The following is a 12,510-nucleotide window of genomic DNA, read 5'->3' as shown; positions in this document are numbered from 1 at the left end:
GTAGTAGGTGGAGGAGCGGGAGTCCTGCTTGCCAGCTTCTTCTGCGGAGGCTCTCTCGCGCTCTTCCTCCTAGGAGCCGCCTGTCCCTGTGTCTGCATTGTAAAAATTTTGCACATTTAGTATACATTCTATATGTTGTATGTTTGCAAGCAGGTACAATCTATTTCAAGGTGGACGGCAATTAAAGTACACTATGTATCGAGCAAAGCATGCATATGTCAAGTATCGAATGCAGGAATGTATCGTTTCTCTAAGGGTATATACCTGAGATCTCTGAGCTGCCGGTGATGGATAGCGCAAGTCCAAAGGCAGGCCACTTGCCGCCCGCCTTATCACGTTCTCCAGAGCAAGCATGCGCCGAATGGCCTCGTTCGCCCACTCACTGGGCACCTGCAAGAATAATTTGAGCATAAGTAATAGAGCAATATTTCAAGGCTTTATGGAAGTACAATAATGAAGGGTACAATGCCTTACCGACACAGTGACGGGCGCTGGCTCAACTCTGGCAGGAACAAGGTGTAGCTCGGCCGGATTGCCCTGAGAATCCACCACGGCTATACGCCATGTCAACTCTGGTGGCCCACCTCTCACAGGTCCACTCGGACCCCGCCTCGCGCGACTCTCGCCACTGCTCTGCCTCGCAGCGACGGCCCTCCTCTCCTCAGCAGCTCCCCGGGCCTGACTCCGGACCTCCCTGAACTCTCGCACTCTCAACGGCCCCGCCAAGCGTTCTCTCTGGTAAACTGCATAGTCCATGCCGGGACGCAGATAGCGCGTCAAGTCAGTATCGGGCCGTGTGAAGATCTCTAGCTCGGCCAACGTGTACTCCCCTGTGTGTGAGGCCCGTGGTGGAAGCGGTCCGGGCACCTGGAACCCTGCGTGGCCAAGCGACTGGCGTGTCACTCGGTCACCCAAGTACCACTGCCAACCAAAGGCTGACTCCAGCAGCACTCTGCTCGCCGTCACGACCCTGCTCCCGGCCAAGTACTCAGGCTCTGACTCGGCCACTTTCCAAGGATCCCATTCTACCTGTGCAAGCAAGCAACGCAAATGTCGGTCAGCGACAGCATTAAAGCAATGAAAGGGACGTGTATTTAAGATTGGTGAAGTTGTGACATACTTGTGAGGGTCGGAGCTCGTCTAGGTACACCCTGAAGCCGTTCAGGTCGCCTCGCCCTCTTTTCTCTCCCATGTTCTTCTTGCTCCAGATATGAGCACGTGGGAGGATCCCCAAGTCCAGGCTCTTTGTCACTGGACGGCACATGTTCAGAACTTCGTAGGCCCAGAGCTGCACAGTTGTCAAGGTTCAAATCATTAGTACAATGCAGGAGTATATTTAAGCAGTTTACGTATTCAAAAGGATAAGTGCATATTGGAAATGTGCTTTACTAAATTATGATCATACCTCCCAAATCCGCCAGTATCCAGCTGTGCTTATCTCGGTCCTCGACGAGTCCCCCATGAAACCATAGGCCGCGCCAAGCGCAGCTCCTCCCCAGTCAAAACGTGAGGCCGTCCTCAGATCCCTCAGAGCAGGCAAGTACGATAGGTGAACCTTGCTGCGCCTGTTCGGGTACAGGGTAGCACCAAAAAGGTACAACAGGTATGCCCGGGCCATCTGCTCCGCCTCCTGCTCCGTCGCCACCTTCTTTGCAAGGTATCTCGTGAACTGGCCGTATCTCGCCATCCCCTCCTCAACCTTGGGCACCTCTCCCAAGAACCACTCCAGGGCCGCCTTGTCCTCCTGAATGCCCGAGTCAAACGGGATAGGGTCACCCCCAACCCTCAAACCGGTAAGCGCCGCGAAGTCAGTAGGCGTCACTGTCATCTCCCCGAGCGGTAGGTGGAAAGTGTTGGTGGAATCTCTCCACCTCTCTGCAAGCGCAACCAAGACCGCGTGGTCATTTCTGGCCCGAGTCAAGGTCTGTATGAACTCCCCAAAACCTGCCATATCCACCAATTGCCTCACCCTCTCCGGCAAACCCTGGTACAATGCCAAGGAGCTGCAAGCGCCCCCGAAACCCCGGATGTCCCTCTGTCTCGCTCTCTCCTGCATTAGACACGGAAACAAGCAACAGAGGATATATATCAGCATGCAAAGCTTTCATTCTCAAGTTCTAGGTAATCAATACAACTTGGCAGTAGATGGTTGGTTCAAGTTATTATGTCTCATGCATGGCATTCAACATAAAACTACAAGTCTCACTATTCGTATCTACTTCAAAGGGTTGCGCTATGTTCTTCAGTTTTCAAGCACATGCATTGTATTGAATTTGCAAACACGAAAGTAAATGAGGGATTTTCAGAAATTTACCTCAGCCCAGCTGCTGGAAATGTGGGTATCGGGGTCTCTCAGAACGAGCTCGGGGTCGTACTCCGCTTGCCGTGGCTTGTATGCCGCAAAACCTGATGGCACAAACGGGTGTGGAGTCGGTGACCTGTACCCCTCTGCTGAAAACGGAGCACGAGTCAAGCTCTCTGCCTCTGACACTGCGGTCACTCTGGGTCCCTCCCCCCTCGCTCCAACCCGCTCCTCGGCCTCCGCGTCCCTCAAAACCTCCTCCTCACCGGCTCTCGCCCTTTCGGCCCTCGCCGTAGCCTCTGAAGCGGCTATCTCCCGCTCTCGCTCCTCTCGAGCCTCCAAAACGGCGGCCCCAATCATGGGATCCTCCTCAAGCAGCCGGGCTAGCCTCTCGTCACTCAGGAACTCTGCAAGATCCTGTCGTGTGATCGGCCTGTGGCCTGACGATGTGGCCCCCGGCCGAAACAGTACCTCCTCCAGTGGAACCTCCGTGGCTTCCTCTTCCTCGCTCGCCACACCCTTACCCTTCGCCGGATCCCTTGGCGGAGTCTCACTTGGCTCAGCACCACCTTCCTCGGCACCTCCACTGCCCACACCCTCGGAGCTGCTACCAACCACCACCGAACCACTCACGGCCTCGCTCGGGTCCAATTGCACGACCCCAGCCCTCTCGGCCCCGATCTCAACCATCGCGCGACGGTCTGACTGCGTCGCGCGACGATTCTCACCGCCAACCGCCTCCTGCTCGTGGCTCTGTACGCCATCGCCGCCGCCCGCTACCTCTGCACTGGTGTCTACAACAACCCCCGTCGCCGGCCGATCCTCTGTTTCGACCACCATTGGTCTTCCCTCGTCCTCCGGACGATCAACTACTTCCCCACTGCCCCGAGTAACGTCGTGATCAGCCATGGACGATGATACGCACGTGGGTTCGCTTGGTTTTGGGACGAAATCAAGGTTTGGAGAGGAGGAGTTTGGGAGAGAATAGTATTGGAGGGAGTTCGAAACTGCTGTGAGCGGTTTTCGAACGTCCCCGTCGGTTGTATGGAAGAAGGCAGGTCCGGGCCGGGTCTGGGCTCTTAACAGATCCGGACTTGAACAAAGAACCCTCGCGCGATGGTCTGAATATGTCGCGCGATGGTTTGGTTGGGCCTCCTGGCCCAATGCAACTTCTGGATAGGCCCAATCATGCTCATTCACCCTTAAGAGCCCATGGGTTCTCACTTAGGCGCTGCAACAATTTCGAAGTTTATTGTGAGTCAATGTCTTTTAAACCCGACACGCGTTTATATGTCCCCAGCAGTGGTCCGCCCGCGCCAAAATCAGCGACGATCCATCCGTCCAATTATCAATCAGCGACGATCCATCCGTCCAAATTTCAATCAGCGACGATCCATCCGTCCAACTTTCAATCAGCGACGATCCATCCGTCCAACTTTCAATCAGCGACGATCCATCCGTCCAATTATCAATCAGCGACGATCCATCCGTCCAACTTTCAATCAGCGACGATCCATCCGTCCAACTTTCAATCAGCGACGATCCATCCGTTCAATTATCAATCAGCGACGATCCATCCGTCCAATTATCAATCAGCGACGATCCATCCGTCCAAATTTCAATCAGCGACGATCCATCCGTCCAATTATCAATCAGCGACGATCCATCCGTCCAAATTTCAATCAGCGACGATCCATCCGTCCAACTTTCAATCAGCGACGATCCATCCGTCCAATTATCAATCAGCGACGATCCATCCGTCCAATTATCAATCAGCGACGATCTATCCGTCCAATCATCAATCAGCGACGATCCATCCGTCCAATTATCAATCAGCGACGATCCATCCGTCCAATTATCAATCAGCGACGATCCATCCGTCCAATTTTCGGATCAGCAATCAATCTGCTCCCCGATCCGTTGGTGCACGGTATTTGTATATACTTGCTAGCCCTTTTCGTTTAAATCGGCTTTTGGGTGGATTGGATGGGTGTCTAGAAATCTTTGACGTTACCCGTACCAGTCAATGGTGCTCCGCGTGCCGTCAAAGAGGGACTACTGTAGACACCCCAATCTGACTTCCCGATCGTTTTACTTTGTTCTTCGGTTCCTTGATTCCCCGATGATGAGTCAGGTCGAAACAGTCCCGAGAACTTGGAATGGCTTGAGTTTGGTATGTGAGGAACCCATCCTTAGCCTTAAAACCTTAAAATCAGAACCTGAACCTTGGGTTTGAATGTCGCGCGACATACTGGAACCCTCGCGCGATGGTTCATTTGCCAGGTGGTGGTCAAAGTCAAAGCTTTGACCATTGACCCTCGCGGGGTTGGATGAACCCTCGCGCGATGGTCTCACTTCATCGCGCGATGGTCAACACCTGTCATTTTCACCCAGATTGCGTGTTGGTCAGGGGGCTACAGACCCATGTGACCCCGTTTTCTCGGCTGAACAGCATTCTGGGGGGGCTCCCCTTGCACCACCTCACCCCCCATTCTCCCATCACCTTTGCCACCCCACTTCTCCACCAAGTGATTCTAACCAGCCTTGTTGGCTGGTTACAAGGCCTTGGCTAGCCACCAACTAACCCCTTTTTCTATAAATACCCCCCCCATGTTTCATTGCAAAGGGTTACCAATTTCTCTCCAAGAAAGAAAAAGGAGAGCTCAAGCACAAATACTTCACACAACTCAAACCCACATAATCACCCTCCAAATCTCACCATCTCATCATTCAAGCCATTTCCAAGGCACTCAAGGCAAAGGTATAATATCTTTCTGTTCACTGTTCGAACCCCTGAGGGGGGCTGGCAGGGTCAAGGCTGGTAATTGATACCAGTTCTGGCCCTAAAGCTGGCAGAGTTTCAAGAGCCATTAGCAGGGAAACCCTCGCGCGATGGTCCCAGATGCTCGCGCGACGATTCTGTCTGCGTGAGAATGGACCACGTGGGGAAGGGACCCTGGTATTTAAGTTTATTATTGTGCTTATAGTCTGTTAAAAGTCTTTAAAGGAGATTTAGCTCACTGCTTTGCTATTTTGCATGTTGAAAATCATTGCTAGGCTTAGTTTATAACACCTCTTGGTTTGGAATGCTTTTGGGATGCTCCTGAACATGTCTCAGAGCCCCAAGTATGCAAAGCAATTCCTGGAAGTCCAGTCAGAACAATCGCACGGCTGTCTCACACTGTCGCGCGATGGTTCTCTCTCTCCTAGGGAATGCCCTTGCATGAGCAGCTTGGCCTTGGCCTTTGTTTAGACACCCCCACTGTTTAGGGGTTGCTTTTTCATAATATTTCTATCTGTTGGTTGTAATATTGTTTACTTTCAAGTACCCATAAACTGCTTGGTTTGCACCTGGGTGAGCACTGGTCCTTCCAGAGCCCAGAAGGGAATGAAATTCAAACCATTGGTGAAACATGAACACTCGCGCGAGGGTATGGATATGTCGCGCGACGGTTTGCTCGCATGCGGATGAACTCACGCATGCAAGCTGGCTGTTTCTTCGTGCCAAAATCATACACAGCGCTGTCTTGATGTATGATCGATGTTTTGAACTTCGTTCCATTTATTACCTGTCATCTTACTAATCCATGCCATATCTCATCACATCCTGCAAACTGCTACAGTTTTAAATCCCCGATTAACTGTTCCCCCGCCCTAATTGGCTAAAAATTGATTAATGAGACAAAATCGCAAACAAACATTTTCGCAAATGCCTAAGTAGAGACCGATCTCCGGATTGGGCGAGAGGGGTGCCATAAAACCCTTCCCCTCTCGTAACCTGGCTCCCGAACCCAGATATGGTTATAACGGACTGGTTCCTTAACTTTTTCAAATCAAACAGCGCGGCAAGTGCTTCGAGATACGGTTCCTTGGGTGTCGGACCTTCAAAACCCAAGTGGCGACTCTGTATTTTGCGAGCGCTTGCTTCCCCGCTCGCGCTCCCTCGATCCGGGCATTCTCGCGTTTCGGAATCCGGAAGTTCCGAAGGGCACGCTGCCCACAAACATTATCGTTTAATGGAGTTGGTGATGGTGGCTCTCTAGTGGGGGAAGGGGGGCGGGGGGAAGTGGAGTTCGTGATGGTGGGTCGCTTGGATTGTTATCGACGGTGGAGCTGGAGATGGCCGACGATGGTGGTGGAAGCTGCTGGTGGTTGTGGTGACGTGGTGTGCTGGTGGTGGTGTGGGCTTCTGTAGAAAGAAGTGGGGGAGAAGAGAGAGTACTCGGGGAGAGAAGAAAGTTCAAAATTTTGGGAGATTAGGGTTTTGGTATTAGAAGGGCAAACTTGGAAGTCTATATGGATGATCTTGGGCATATAACAAATCTTGTGAGCTACTACTAGTTCCTTGGGCTTAAGCATTTTGGGTCAATCACCACAGCTATACGCGGGTCTTTTCTCTAGCAGTCAAAGTTACCACAACATTACTTGGGTCTTTTCTCTGGCATGATCTTGGGCATATAACAAACCTTGTAGGCTACTACCAATACCTTGGGCTTAAGCATTTTGAGCCATGTGGTGTAGCTTGTGGATCAAAATCAAGGTATTGGGCTAGTGGTTTACATGGGGGATTACATGTTAGGTTATATTTAGCAAATTGTTATAAGATTTATGATTTTGTTTAGCACATGCTACATGCAGTAAATTCAAAGTTGTATTTATAAACTGGCAAAGTTAAAACCAAAAATTTTACTACTCATCGCAAATTGAAAGTTGAAACTCCGTGCACTTCAGCCCAAAAATTATGAGGAAGCAAAACTTTCACAGCTAGGCACAGCGCTAGATTGCTCCTTTGCTAACTCTCTCTAGATTTTCTCAAGATTATGATAAAAAAATTCATCCAAGAACCGCAAAATCTTAATTGGGTCGTTGGAATCTTTATTCATTGTGTAATAAATTTTATAATGGTATCTAACTTGCAACTACAATGGATACAAGATCTAGAACTCTAAAGATTAGTACTTCTACAAAATAAATATTATGACACTACATAACCATAGTTTTCATACCTAGATCCATTTTGGTGTAACTTTGTTGGATCTAGTGGTGGAGCCGATGGTGTAACTTTGTGGGATAAGAAGAGTAGAAATTACTTTAGTGGCCTTTCCTATCGAATTAGTAAATGTAATTGATAGGTGCGTAAATGTTCACATAAGCGCCCACTAATTTACACTTTGTTAAGTCCATTGACATTGTTACTCAGAACTTAACGCTTGATTTTTGTGTTTTAGGTATCCAGAGGTTTGAACATTTAAATGGGCTTTAATATAGTTGATCGTACTGTGCGGGAATTGGTTACAGTGGAACACAACTTGCGTGCATGTCTTGGTGGGCCCAAGGACTAGTGTTTCTTATTCTTATTTTGGTTAGACTTGGACTAAGAAAAAGAAAAAAAAAAGAATTAGAAGGCCTAAGCCTAATGTTCTCGGCAGTGGTAGCATGGCCCACAGCTTTGACTAGAAAAGGAGAAAAATAGGACTACAGGAAGATATAAAAAGGAGACCCACGGTTGGGATTGGAGGCACGCATTATAGTGGAGAAAATAGAAGAGGGCTGTGGATATCGATCAGAGGATTTCCGAAGCACGTTGTGCTGCATATCACGGACGGATAGAACAATAACAACGTGATGTTCTCGTTTCCGATGTTCGATTAATCCCTTTTCTAGGGAGTAGATGAAGCTTGAACTCAGAGTAATAATGTTTATATTTTGATTTAGTGTTTTATTATTCAAATCATGATTGTATGACATAAGGATTTATTTACGATATTAATTTTTTCAATCACATCTTGTGTATTAATTCTTGGGGTATTATGCATGTTCATACAATGGTTCTTAATTGTTTTGAGATAACTAAGTAAGATAGGTTATGCTCCGTAAGATGTGTCGTGCTATTAGATGATCCGTGCCATAGAGACGGATCGTGCTTGTAAGACGGTTCATGCTAGGCGGTGATACCCCATACTATTCGGTGATTCATAGAAATCTTTTGGTGATACCGTGAGGGCCCATGAACCCTAATGATATCTGGAGTGATTCGAATAATAGACCTTTATCATCCTAAAGAAATTGTTACAACGGGTCGAGTGGGTTCGAAACCCTAAATCTTTTCTCTCATAAACTCTCTCTCATTTTTTATTGATTATTTTTATTCCGTTTTAAATATTTTAGAAATCAAACAATCAAATCTCTTTCCTAGTTAATTTAGAAATCAATTGAAGCAATCGCAACTTAGCCTTCGTAATCCCTAAGGATAATACTCGGAGTACTTACCGCTATCTTTTAGGTAGTAGTAATTATTCTGTTTAATTAATTATTTTTTATACGGAAACGACATGATCAAAATTTTGGCGCCTCTGCCAGGGATTACAAGCATAGTTGCGTTATTTTAGTTGATTTTTATTTTAATTCTTAGTTTAGGTATTTTTAGTTTTTTTTATTATTCCTCATATTTGTTTAATTGCATTCTTTCTTTGTTAGCATTTTATTGTGTCAGGCACAGGAATCGAGAAACTGTAGCGCATAGGAGCAAGAAATAAATAGTAACACTGCAGCTTAATAGTGCAATAAGTTCAATTGGCTCTTCCTGGCGCCGGGAGTTTTCTTATTTTTCTGGGTTTTAGTGTTTTGTTTATTTGTTTTTATTTTTATTTGAGTTAGGGACATTTTGTTTGTATGTTTGGTCGTCAATCATTGGACCCTTTACTTGATAATTTTAACCCAGAGATCAAATGGACCCTTAGAGCTAATCGAGCAGTCTTTCGTAACCCTTGGCCGTCACCCACTTTACTTGTTACAATGATTGAAAGAATAGAGGCTAAGGATCCGCCTGTGAAAGGGGAGTACTTTCTCCCATCCGCCTACACCTCACCATCATGCATAAGACTACCTACCATTGTTGCAACACACTTTGAAATCAAGTCCAATTTGTTACAAATGCTCCCATCATTCTATGGATTTGATAATGAGAACCCATATAGGCATTTAGGCGTCTTCGAAGAGATTTGCTCCACTGTCTTTCCAAAAAATAGGGAACCACAATCTTTGACCAGGGAGAAAATTAGTACCCGTGTCTTTCACGTGAAAAAAAGTGGATGGATTTTTACATTTTTTTTTTACTTATTGTCTTTGTTTATGTTCTTTAGTTATTTTTCTTGTGTATATTTTGTTGTTTTGGAGGCTAATATTTTGCAGGTTGTTTGATCCAAGTTGGGGGTCTCCCTCTTGCTATATTAGTCTGCTATGTTCCTCCTTTTCGAGGTGATATCTTTCCTCTCTTTTATGTTTCTGTCCTATCTTTTTATTTTTATGCTTTCAATGCAGACATTGAATAGTTCAAGTTGGGGGGAGGGATCACTTTGTTCACTTTTCTTTTTGCATTGTTCAATTAAAAAAATCATAAAAAATTTTTAAAATAAAAAATAGTGGAATTCTTTTTGCATGAGACTTGAAAGCTGTTGAGATTAGCACTTGATTGATTGAGTTTGGGATGTGATAGTCATTCTTTTAATATTGTGGTGGCATCGTAGTTCTTTTTGCTAGCTTGTTGCGAAGAATTTGTCATGGCATTTATTTTTAGCACATTTGCACTTCACGTCTATTTGGGCTTTGGTTGCTTGTGAGCTGTGACTTGATTATTCTCGTTGGCTAGTTTAGTGGAGACTTATGCCCATGTTAGTTTAGATCCTTAATTTTTCTTGGAGTGATGTCAAATAAACTCTTGTTGTTACGGAAAAGCAAATTCGTTGTTGATCTCATTATTTATGTTAAGTATTGGGAATGTTTTAAATTGCCTACTTATTTTTTGGGTTTGGAAAGTTGCATGGTTGTGTTGCCCCTTGGAGAAGATTATAGGTCATCTTCGATATATTGAGCCAGTTCGTTTCTTTCTTTTCATACATTTATCCATTGTGTGCCTGTTTGAGTCTCCAGCATGATAACCATTTTCTTGTTGAGCTCCACCATCTATATTGTGACTTGAGAATGACTAGTTAAACATGTGAGGGTGAATTATTGAGAAAAGAAGGGGATGAATGTAGTGAGAATTGAGCTGTATTGATTGGTGATCTTTCCCATGAAAAATAAATAAAAACATCAAAAAAAAAAAAAAGAGTAAAAAGGGAAGATACCAAATTATTGAGGAAATGAGAAATACTTGTTAATGTGGGAAAGAAAGGTAGGAAAGAGAGATGTGGCGAAGTTGAAAAGAAAAAAAGAAAAAAAAAAGAGAAGAAGAAAGAGGGCAACATCATTATATTTGCCCTATGTGAATTGTTGTAAGCCATTCTCGGACACTTGAATGTTTACCTAGCCTTGAAACATTTTCCCTTACCTGACGTTATAATCGGAATTGAAGTCCTATTTAATCCTAGGGGCAATGGGCAGTGGATTGGTGAATAGAGAGAGTTTCCAATACTTGGCATTCCTTTCATGAGATCGTGTGTCCACTTTATAGAGCTTTCTTTTCGTGTCAACTTGTGCGGGATACTTTGCTTTCATTTACATAACTCCCACCCGCACATGTTGAGAGTATATAATATGCATCTTGTTTCGAGTGATTTCATTTGTTGAGTGCATGACACGGTAAGATTTAAAGTTGAGACTCGGTCCAGAGAGAGCTTTTGGTTATTTTTCACAAGTGATCGATGCCCTTGCTCACACATGCTAAGTATAGCTGCCATGACTCATTTTATGACTTGATAGTATCTAGAATTGCTTATGCTGTTATCTCTTTGCGATGGCTTCATATTCTTTCCTTGAGATATCATTGGGCTGTCTTACATATTTTTTGGGTTTCATGTGGAAAGGATTCACGGTGTTTTGTGGGTGATTACTGCTGAAAACTCTCACGAGACTTCACTCGTCCTACCAGGGCTGCCTGGGTTTAAAAGAACTATCTATTTTAATTTCTTTAGTTGCAATTTATTTTCTTTGCTCGGGACTAGCAAAGTGTAAGTTGGGGGTGTGATAGGCGCTTAAATGTTCATATAAGAGCCCACTAATTTACACTTGCTAAGTCCATTTATATTGTTACTTAGAACTTAACGCTTGACTTCTGTGTTTTAGGTATCCGGTGGTTTGAACATTGAAATGGACTTTAATATAGTTACTCGTATTGTGCGGGAATTGGTTACAGAGGAACACAATTGGGAAAATGACGGCCTAGAACGTGTTTTGATAATTAATACGCTGCAAGGACATGCTGAGAACATTTGTTAATGCTAAAAATGTCCTTGAATGGTATTAATTATCAAAACACGTCCTAGGCTGTCATTTTCCCAACACAATTTGCGTACATGTCTTGGTGGGCCCAAGGACTAGTGTTTCTTATTCTTATTTTGGATAGACTTGGACTAAGAAAAGAAAAAGAATTAGAAGGCCTAAGCCTAATATTCTCGACAGTGGTAGCATGGCCCACAACTTTGACTAGAAAAGGAGAAAAATAGGGCTACAACAAGATATAAAAAGGAGACCCGCGGCTGGAATTGGAGGCACACATTACAGTGGAGAAAACAGAAGAGGGCTGCGCATATCGATCAGAGGATTTTTGAAGCATGTTGTGCTGCATATCACAGACAGACAGAACAATAACAGCGTGATGTTCTCGTTTCCGATGTCCGGCTAATCACTTTTCTAGGGCGTAGATGAAACTCGAACTCAGAGTAATAATGTTTTATAGATTTAGTGTTTTATTATTTGAATCATGATTGTATGACATAAGGATTTATTTACGATATTAATTTTTCCAATCACTTCTTGCGTATGAATTCCTGGGGTTTATGCACATTCATACAACAGTTCTTAATTGTTATGAGATAATTGAGTAAGGTGGGTTATACTCTGTAAGACACGTCGTGCTATTAGACGATCCGTGCCATAGAGACGGATCGTACTAGTAAGACAGTTCGTGCTAGGCGGCGATACCCCATGCTATTCGGTGATTCATGGAAATCTTTTGGTGATACTGTTAGGGCTTGCGAATCCTAACGATACTTGGATTAATTCGAATAATAGACCTTTATCATCGTATATAAATTGTTACAACGGGTCGAGTGGGTTCAAAACCCTAGATCTTTTCTCTCATAAACTCTTTCTCACTTTTTATTGCTTATTTTTATTCAGTTTTAAATATTTTAGAAATCAAACAATCAAATCTCTTTCCAAGTTAATTTAGAAATCAATTGAAGCAATTACAACTTAGCCTTCGTAAT

This window comes from Rhododendron vialii, chromosome 4a (assembly GCF_030253575.1).
Source record: "Rhododendron vialii isolate Sample 1 chromosome 4a, ASM3025357v1".
NCBI lineage: Eukaryota > Viridiplantae > Streptophyta > Magnoliopsida > Ericales > Ericaceae > Rhododendron > Rhododendron vialii.
Note: the sequence above shows the minus strand (reverse complement) of the source record.